The sequence below is a fragment of the Dendrobates tinctorius genome, unplaced genomic scaffold (assembly GCF_039654945.1).
Source record: "Dendrobates tinctorius isolate UK_male_01 unplaced genomic scaffold, ASM3965494v1 ptg000071l, whole genome shotgun sequence".
In the NCBI taxonomy this organism is placed as follows: Eukaryota; Metazoa; Chordata; class Amphibia; order Anura; family Dendrobatidae; genus Dendrobates; species Dendrobates tinctorius.
This window is the reverse complement of record NW_027361739.1, coordinates 17,949,036-17,959,603: the sequence shown is the minus strand read 5'-3', so window position 1 is coordinate 17,959,603 and position 10,568 is coordinate 17,949,036.

Below are 10,568 nucleotides of genomic sequence, written 5' to 3'. Positions count from 1 at the left end.
GTGGTAATTTGTATCTCCAAGTGTTATAGGTCAGTTTTGGTATGTAATGCTGTGATTTAAAACTAATTTATTGTTTGTTAATTCCCCACAGATTTCTTGCAACTGGAGAATCCCTTTCGTCACTGCATTTCCAGTACAGACTCGGGATTTCCACCATATCTGGAATTGTGAAGTACACATGCCGTGCACTGTGGGACTCCTTAGCTGAAGAGTTTTTACCAGAGCCCACAACAGAGAGGTGGATTGAAATTGCTGACAAGTTTCAACAGATATGTCAGTTTCCAAACTGCTTGGGCGCTGTGGACGGGAAACATATCCGCATTGTAAAGCCAGCTGGATCGGGATCGGAATATTTCAATTACAAGAAATATTTTTCAATTGTCCTCATGGCCATCGCTGACGCGGAATACAAATTTATTGCGGTTGATATTGGGGCCTATGGCCACTCCAATGACTCTCAAGTTTTCAAACTGTCTGCCATGGGGCGTAAACTGTATGGAAACACCTTCCAGTTCCCACCACCTAGACCGCTGCCGCAAACATCTGGTCCACCTATGCCATTTGTCTGTGTAGGGGATGAAGCCTTCCAGCTGTCAGAACACCTTTTGAAACCGTACTCTAGCAGAGGATTGACAAGACCAAAACGCATTTTTAATTACCGCCTCACAAGAGCAAGAAGAATGGTTGAATGTACCTTTGGTATTCTGACAGCCAAATGGCGGGTCCTATTGACTGCGATCAACCTCAAGACAGAAACTGTGGACGAGGTGATCAAAGCGTGCGTGGTACTCCACAATTTTGTTATCTGCAAGGAACCCATTTCCATTGAGGACACCTCTGAAGAAACCACCTTGCAAGATTACCATGACATTACCACTAGAAGTTCTGTGATGGTTTCAGTAATGAGGGACAATTTTGCACTATACTTTATGTCACCTCAAGGCAGAGTACACTGGCAGGATGACAGAGTGTGAAAGATTTGTGCCCTAACCAAACTTGTGTACCTTCTGTACCAACAGTATATACCTTTGCCAACCAAAGTTGGCTATCTTGTCATGGTCTCTATTTTTAGCTTTAGGCCACAGGTGTGTACCTGGTTGTGTTTTATGCAAAGTATTTCACCTTTTAACAAAAGTTGTGTACATTGTTAGGAAATCACCAACAATAAACACAACTTTTTAGGTGAAATACTTTGCTTCAAACACAACCAGGAACACAACTGTGGCAAAAAGCTAAAATTTACCCACAGTTATATACCTAGTTTTGAATACCATTTCACCTTTTAAATACCCTGTATTTAACCTTTTTCGCCGCAGAAAGAAATGACAGACAACCAGTGTAAAATAATTTAACTTTTATTGAAAAATGTTTTTTTTAGTAAACTTTTTTAAAATTTTAATAAACATGTTTAATAAAAATTTGAAACTATAAAACTGAAACCATAAAACTGGTCATTTTTATTTAAATACACACATTATAATTCTGTGTAGTGTGTGGTGGAAATACTGCTGTAGGGGCTGCGGGACACTTCGACAATGGGAGTGTGGAGAGAGGACTGGGATCGTGGTGGGGAAGGAACAGTTAGAGGTGAAGGTGTGGAAAAAACTACAGAATGGGTGGACATGTGGGAAGCAGAAGAGGTGGTGGGTGGTGGAGTGGAGGGTTGGGCAGGGACTGTAGGAGCAGATGATGTTGATGGCAAGTTGTATGGGGAAGGAGTTTGGTACGGGGCAGGTTGCTGGAAGTGGGGAGATGTCTGGTACGGGGCAGGTTGCTGGAAGTGGGGAGATGTCTGGTACGGGGCAGGTTGCTGGAAGTGGGGAGATGTCTGGTACTGGGGAGGTTGCTGGTACTGGGGAGTTTGCAGGTACTGTGGAGGTTGCAGGTACTGGTGAGGTTGCTGGTGCTGGGGAGGTTGCTGGTGCTGGGGAGGTGGATGGTGCTGGGGAGGTGGATGGTGCTGGGGAGGTGGATGGTGCTGGGGAGGTGGATGGTATGTAATAGGAGGGGGAGGATGGAAAGTGGCTGGAGGTGGATGGTATGTAATAGGAGGGGGAGGATGGAAAGTGGCTGGAGGGGGTGTAGATGTAATAGGAGGGGGAGGATGGAAAGTGGCTGGAGGGGGTGTAGATGTAATAGGAGGGGGAGGATGGAAAGTGGCTGGAGGGGGTGCAGGTGGAGGAACTACTGTGGTGGGAGGAGGAGGAGGTTGGGAGGTAACTTGCTGGAGAGCAGCGTGGCATGAATGCATTACATGCATCTGATGGGCAGGAGAGAGCGTTTCCATGCTCTCCACAACAGACCTGAAAAAGGTGTGGTTTGGCGAAGATCTTGCTTCTGAATGCATGGTTTGCAGAAGTGTCTTCACCTCCAGAATGCTGGAGTTGATCTGCTGATAGCCTGCGGAGATTTGCTCTGACAAGACTTTTAGACAGTTCTGGAAAGATGCATTCAGATGCAAGAACTCTGGCGCATAAGTCTTTTCCTGACCCCTCTGCCGCTGCCGCCCAGTACCCGCAGGTGTACTAGAGGTGGCAGGGGCAGAAGGGTGGGGGTAAAGGGAAAGCGATCTCCTCACCAGCAGCTTCATGTAATGTAGGCGGCCACGATGCTCCTGTGCTGGTGGATGGGACAGATGGGTCGAATGTGTTGGAAGGCTGGGAAGGTGCAGATGTACCGGGGCGGTCGAAGTGTCCCTCGGTGCCGGTCTCCTCAGGGATCGGCTCAGAAGGGTCCAATCGTGCCGGCTCCCGAGTGCTGCTCACCGTGCTGTGGAATAAAGAGAAAAAAAAACAATTAAAATACTGACATGGTATGGCCCTGGCTGAAAAAAAAAATTTACATCTAACATTTTTTTTCACATGTGGTGTGTAATATTTACCTTCTGGTGACCATTGTTTCCCGGAGGAACGACAGGGCTTCTGCGTACTTGTACTTGCTCCTGCATCCTCCAGATCCACTCGGGGCCCGCATCTCTTTATTGAACTCCTTCTTGAAACGATCTCTCACAGACCGCCACCGATTCACAATTCTGTTCCCTGAAACGAGAAAGGAGTGGTTAGTATACAACATCAGTGTTTCCCAAACTCCAGTCCTCATGGTCCCCAGGGGTCATGTTTTCAGGATTTCCATTGTAAATAGAAATCCTGAACACATGATCCGTGGGGACCACGAGGACTGGAGTTCGGGAAACACTGGTTTAAATCAAGCAACCGGTATTGTATATACTTACGCTCTGTAATCTGGGCCCGAACATCGAGGTCCTCCCAGCGGCCCACAAGGAGCGAACAGATTTCCTCCCAGAGTCGTCGGGTAACGATCAGGTCAGCGTGGCGGCGGTCAGCCATATTCCAGAGCGGCTCCCTTTCTCTGACGAGATCGATGAGGCGGTCCACATCAATCCCTCCATCCTCAACGTCAGAGTCGGGAGCACGCTGTGAAGGCTGTTAAAGAAAAAGACAAAAATAACATAATTAGCCTCCACAAAAGAAATGAAATAAAAAGTGCAAAAAAACAAAGCAAAAATATTTATACTTACACGCTGGTGACCGCCGCGTTGCTGTCGCCGACGACCCTGGGAGGCACTGCGAGGACCTCTTGGCCAAGCACCAGATTGGGAAGACTAGAGAAGAAAACAAAAAAAGTTATGTCTTTGGATGTAGGCATTTGTTTGCTGTGTGTGGTCTGCAGAACATTGTTTTCTATGTGTTGTGTGTAGTGTGATGTTGTGTTTCTGCGTTTGATGCAAAAAACTTACCAATTGTGAGCCCACTCCAGGTGTCTGTCCACCCCTTCCTTCTTCTTCTGGGAGCTCCTCTTCATCTTGTGATTCCTGTTTTGAAATAAAAGGCCATGAATAGACATATATTACAGAGAAGATGGATTTTGGAAATAAAAACTTACCGTCAAACGCTGACGATGCGAGGGAGGGCTCCCAGAAGATGATGTGCTGTCTTCCTGGTGGCCACACTCCATGCCTGTGGGTGGTGTTCCAGCTGCTGCCATTGCTGCTGCTGCTGCTGCATCTATTGGGCGGCTGTTGAATAAAGAGAAACAAAGGGCCAATGAATATCTTGATATTCAATAGCCCTAGTTTGGAGGAATGGGTGATTTGATAATTACCGTCTCTCATCTGCTGCTGGACTCCCCTCCCGTTGTTCAGCATGCTGCTCCAATTGGGGTGGTGCTGATGGTGCTGCTGCAGATGTCTCCTGCCTTCTCCTGCGCCTGGTTGCTGTCTTGGGTGGCATGTTGGGTGTGGCTGTGGGTCCCACTGTCTTGCTTTTATATATGTCTTGTGGGCAGAGCTACTGAGCATGCTTAGACCAAAAAACCGGATCCGGCTGCCGGATCAGGCTTTCGCCGGATCCGGCGCATTGCGGCGCTCATAGGCTTTCATTGTGTGAAAAAGCCGGACGCGCCGGATCCGGCGTGTCCGGCTTTTTCGCCGGAGACAAAAAACGTTACAGTAGACGTTTTTTCCAGACGCCGGATCGCGACACATTGCGACACATTGCCGGATCCGGCGAAAACCGGATGAAACGCATGGCCATCCGGCGCGATCCGGCGCAAATGCAAGTCAATGGGGGGAAACCGGATCCGGCATTGCATTTCGCCGGATCCGGTTTCTGTCAAAAGCGCCGGATCGCGCCTGACGGCGAAAACCTGATGTGTGAAAGAGGCCTAAAGGATCGTTATCCACCACATTTGGATCCTTCAGACGGAACCTGAAAACCCACCTCTTCAAGAAAGCTTACAGCCTGCAATGACCCTGCTGCCTCCTCACCACTACGGAAACTACCGCCTCACCAACATGTCATCTGCTGGTGTAGGTACACTGTATTATCAAGACCAAAGTCAGCGCAGCCGTCTACCAGGAAATTGTAGAGCACTTCATGCTTCCTTCTGCCGATAAGCTTTTTGGAGATGGAAATTTCATTGTCCAGCAGGACTTGGCACCTGTCCACACTGACAAAAGTACCAATACCTGGTTTAAAAACAACAGTATCACTGTGCTTGATTGGCCAGTAAACTCGCCTGACCGTAACCCCATAGAGAATCTATGGGGAATTGTAAAGAGGAAGATGAGACACACCAGACCCAACAATGCAGATGAGCTGAAGGCTGCTATCAAAGCAACCTGGGCTTCCATAACACCTCAGCAGTGCAACAGGCTGATAACCTCCATGCCATGCCGCATTGATGCAGTAATTGATGCCAAAGGCACCCCAACCAAGTATTGACTGCATTTACTGAACATACATTTCAGTAGGTCAACATTTCGGATTTTAAAATCATTTTTTCAAGCTGGTGTTATCTCAGTAAATTAGAATACTTTATAATAACTTTTGGGCTTTCATTGGCTGTAAGCCATAACCATCAACATTAACAGAAATAAACAGTGGAAATACATCACTCTGCTTGTAATGACTATTTAATATATGAGTTTCACTTTTTGTATTGAAGAACTGGAATAAATTAACTTTTTGATGATATTCTAATTTTGTGAGATACACCTGTATTTTACACAGCGTTCTTCCTGCCAACAGGCAGGATTGCTCCCAGCCCAGCATGCCAAATAGTTCTCAAATAAACAGGCCCACATTATTAGCTGCCCTGCAAGGGCCCTCCAGGCCCCGATGTGGTCGCACCGACTATATGTCCGCCCCTGGATCACATTACGCTGACACTGATCAGAGTGTAATTTGTATAATCTTTTGTATGTGACAATTTACGACAGCCTGCACCTGCCACTCGTCTGTCTAACTACTTAAAATGCTACAGTTGCTATTAAGTGAAAAATCTGAGGGGTTAACCTGCAGAAATCAGAGCTAGCACTGATCACTGCATTATCAGAGGCAGATGCTCCCTCTATAGCACAGACAGCACCACCATGCATGGAGCAAACTTGTACAATTGAAAGGGTTGTTGGTTACATGGTTGTCCACTCCTAGACAAACCCTTAATAGTGTGATCATGGAGGTAAAAAATAAACAAATAAAAACAAAATGATATTCGCCTTTCAGATCGGCAATGCTCATCCTTAACAAGTGCTGCATCCCATTTTCAAACAACTTTATTAAGTTTTACATAAAGTTAACAGTAGTATTTTACATCATGCCTACAAGCGTAGGGTATGCAAATATAGCAGTATTGTAATGCCTTGAGTTTATTCAGTAGGAGTATCAAATAAATAAATATTATATACAGTACCTTAACAGTAGTAGTATAGTAGAAGTACAACTAGATAGTCCTACGTATATACAATACATATACCTATACCTTAACAGTAGTTATATATTAGAGGTACAACATAATATTCCTACATTAAACTAAAGTATTGTTTATATATCTTTATTTCTGTTTAGAGAGGGAGACGTTCGCTTTTATAAAATAATATAACCAATTAACTGTGTCACATAATAGGAGAGATCAGGAGCAAGCGATTTCAGGTAAATTTTGACCTGAGGCGAAGCAAATCCAGGATTTCCATCTTTTACTAAATGTTGAGAAATAGTTATTTGCCAAAGCATGACTTTTTTCGTATGAACAGTGCAGGGACATTTTATCTGTAATATCGCTGAGTTTAGGTGTTGCATTTTCATTCCATAGAGATGCTATGGCATTCTTTGTTATAAGAAATAAATGAATGACTGTTGGGATATGGGAAGGATGGATCTCATCAAGATTTAAGGACAATAATGCCATTTGTGGTGTCAGGGTTATTTTTTGTTTTGTCATCTCATTAATTAACCTAGAAATTTCCAACCATAAAGGTCTAATATTAGGACATTCCCAGAAAATATGTAAAATTGAACCTATAAATCCGCAGTCTCTCCAACATTCTGGAGATCTGCCAGGGAATATTCTAGCTAACTTTAATGGCGTGAAGTACCACCTAGATATCATTTTATAGAAGGACTCATTTAGAGATGCGCAAATATTGGATGAATAAGTCCTTTTAAAGGCCTGTTTCCATTGTTCCATAGAGACAGAAATGTTAATATCATTCTCCCATTTTAACATATATGGAGTTTTCTCTAAATCCTCAGAACCATTTAAGAAGTCGTAGATATTTCTCGATCTCCAGTGGAGTTTAACATTAGGGTTACAAAGTAGCAGACTAGTAGATTCCGTTATATATGATTTTTTCCTCATAAATTTTAATATGTGTTTTTTTAGTAGAGAAAGGAGAGTGAAATCCTGGGAAGAAAAATTTTTTTGAGTCTTTAATGTTTCGTTGCTTAAAAATTTCTTCCCATCGTACAAGTCCCCTATCACCTTAATACCTATTTTATTCCAATCTGTCGGAATTTCCTTCTCCACTAACAGACCGAGAAATTTTATAGGAACATTTTTCAACTGAACAAACCTTTGGCTCTGATTTTTCTTAATTTGGGGTTTAGCTAGTTGTTTCCATGCTGAAAGGGTTGCAGAAATTGTTGGGGAATCAAAATGTGAAGGGGAGGATGACGTAAGACATTCCAGGATTGTCTTTAAAAGAGTTTTGTTTTTATTGGAATGCTTCTCCAAGTCTACCCATGCTGGAGTGTTGTTTGTATTTACCCAAAAAAAAGATTGTTTGATTAGATTTGCATAGTAATAATTAATCATATTTGGGAGAGCTAGGCCCCCATTTAGTTTACTTCTAGTTAAGATGTGTGATGCCACCCTTGCTCTTTTCTTGTTACATATGAATTTGTTTATAATGGATTGGAGGTTTCTGAGATACTTTAGTGGGATAAATAATGGGATTGATCTGAAGGTATAAAGGATTTTTGGAAGGGTAAAGAGTTTAAATAAAATTATTCTGCCTACCCATGATATTTCTTGGCTCGAGAGACTGTTTAGTTCGTTCTGTGTTTTTTTAATAATATTCTGCATGTTTGTCTCCACCGTTTTCCTAAAGTTTCTGGTTATACAGATACCTAAATAAGAAATATCTTCTTTTTCCCAATCAAACCTGGAGATCTTTTTAATGTTTGAGATAGTAAGATCATTAAGAAAAAAATCTAGTAGTTTCGATTTGGTCTCGTTTATTTTGTAGAATGAAATCCTAGAAAAACTTTCAATAGTTGATAAAACTGCTTTGATTGAGTTCAATGGATCCGACAGACTCAGTATAATGTCATCAGCGAAGAGGCCAATCTTAGATTGATTGTCACCCATCTGTATACCACGGATTTCATCATTAGCTCTTATTGCTTCCGCTAGGGGCTCCATTATCAGCGCAAACAAAAGGGGGGAAAGTGGGCATCCCTGTCTGGTTCCATTAGTTATCTTAATTTGGTCGGAAAGGTGACTATTTGCGTAAACATTTGCAGAAGGATTTGAATACAGTGCCATTATTGTCTTTATTATTTTGTTACTAAAGCCGAATTTATCTAAGGTTGCTTTTAGGAACTCCCAATTAACCCTATCGAAGGCTTTCTCCGCGTCTAAAGCCAGAAGAAGTGAAGGGATTTTTTTCCTCTTGATGAAATTTATCAGATTCAGTGTTCTCCTAGTACCGTCAATTGTCTGGCGTCCCTCAATGAATCCAAGCTGATCTTTATGGATAATACTTGGGAGTATGTTTTTTAGTCTATTTGCTATAATTTTTGAAAAGAATTTGACATCTGTGTTTATTAATGAAATGGGTCTGTAATTTTTAACTGACTCTAGGTCACCTTTGGGCTTGGGTATTAGTATTATGTTGGCCCGTAACATCTCAGACGGAAATGCGCCGGACCAAGATGCTTTATCAAAAACTTGGACCAAATAAGGGGTTAAAATAGATTCGAAGGTTTGGTAATATTCATTAGTATATCCATCGGGTCCCGGAGCTTTTTTCTTTTTAAGTGATTTAATGGCTTCTGAAACTTCCAACGCAGAAAAGGGGGCCTCTAGATTTAATAATTGTTGGGTGGTAACCTTAGGCAAGTTTAAGGATGTAAGGAAATCATCAATTCCTTGGCTATCAGGTTGATGTATTTCCTGATCTGAATTTAGATTATAGATAGAAAAATAATATTCTGCAAAAGCATCTACGATTTTCTTGGGGTGTTCTAGTATGGAGCCGTTATGTTTAATTCTATTAATTCTACTTTTGATTTTAATTGTTCTGAATTTTTGTGCCATTAATTTAGTCGGTTTGTTGTATGATGAATAAAAATTGGACCTCATGGATTTAGCATACTTATCGTATTCGTTGAATAACTCCGATCTCAAATCTAATCTTAATTTTAGGATTTCCGAATGGATATTGGGTGGTGGGTGAGCTGATTTTTGTAAGATTTCTTCTAAATCTTTTAGGTCTGATTGTATTTTATGTAATTTTTCTTTACTTATTTTTTTTTTTTTGAAGGCTAGATGGGTCATTACACCTCTGATCACTGCTTTGTGAGCATTCCATAAAGTAAATGGGCATGTATTGTTGATGTCATTCTCAATAAAATAGTTGTTTAAAGCCAATTCTATTTCCTTTTTTTGATTTGGGTTGAATAGGAGTGATGAATCACATCTCCATTGGGATTTAAATTTGGCCGATCTACCAAGAGAAACTTCAGCAACCATTGGGGAGTGATCTGAAAATGTTTTGGGTAGAATTTCTATTTTTTTAAATTTTGATATTGAAAATGTGTCTGTTAAAAATAAATCGATTCTAGAAAAAGATTTGTGTGCCTCTGAAAAGTGAGTATATTCCAAAGATGAAGTGTTAATACACCTAAAAGCATCTAAATATTCATGATTACAAAGCCACTGTTTGAGCTGAGGGAATGAGGATCTAGTGGGAGAAGTAGAGTCTAATGAACCATCTGGAACAATATTGAAATCACCTACTAAGATGGTGGCACCTCTTTTTACTTCTTGAATTTTTTTGTCCAGGCCATTGAAGAAACGCATTTGTCCATTACAAGGAGCATAAATGTTCACAAGTGTTGTTAGTTGGTTGTCAATCAAGCAGATGAGTATCAGATATCTGCCTGCGCAATCAGAGTACTCACTGATAATTTCGAATGAGATTGTGTTTTTAATTAAAATCACAACCCCTGCTCTTTTTTTCTCGATTAGAGATTTATATATATGTGGAAAATTTTTATTTTCGAATTTAGGGTGTCCTTCCCTGGCTAGCTTCACCTCTTGGAGACAGATGATGTCTGCTTTGCTGCTCCCAATCTCTCTCCACGTGAGATATCTCTTGACCGGACTATTCAATCCCCTCACATTGAATGTCAGTATCTTAACCATAACTCTAAAACAATGTGCTGCATCCCATGCTAACCTGCTGGGATCGACATCCAGTGGAGGCTTCATGTAGCTCTGCAGCAAATCAGGGTCACAGCTTTCACACTGCCATAAGCCTCCTTCACACATCCATGTTTAAACAAATGCAGGACAAAAACGGTACTGGCGCCATCAGAGTGTCATCCGTGTTTACCATCAGTGTTTTTCTGTTATGGATAAATAAAGGATTAAACTACAAAGCTTCTCCTATACTTCACAATATTAAATGCCATCTGGGGGCTGTACGTGTTTTCCACAGACCCATAGCGCTGTATTGTCCCTTGTTATCAATATTGCCGGGA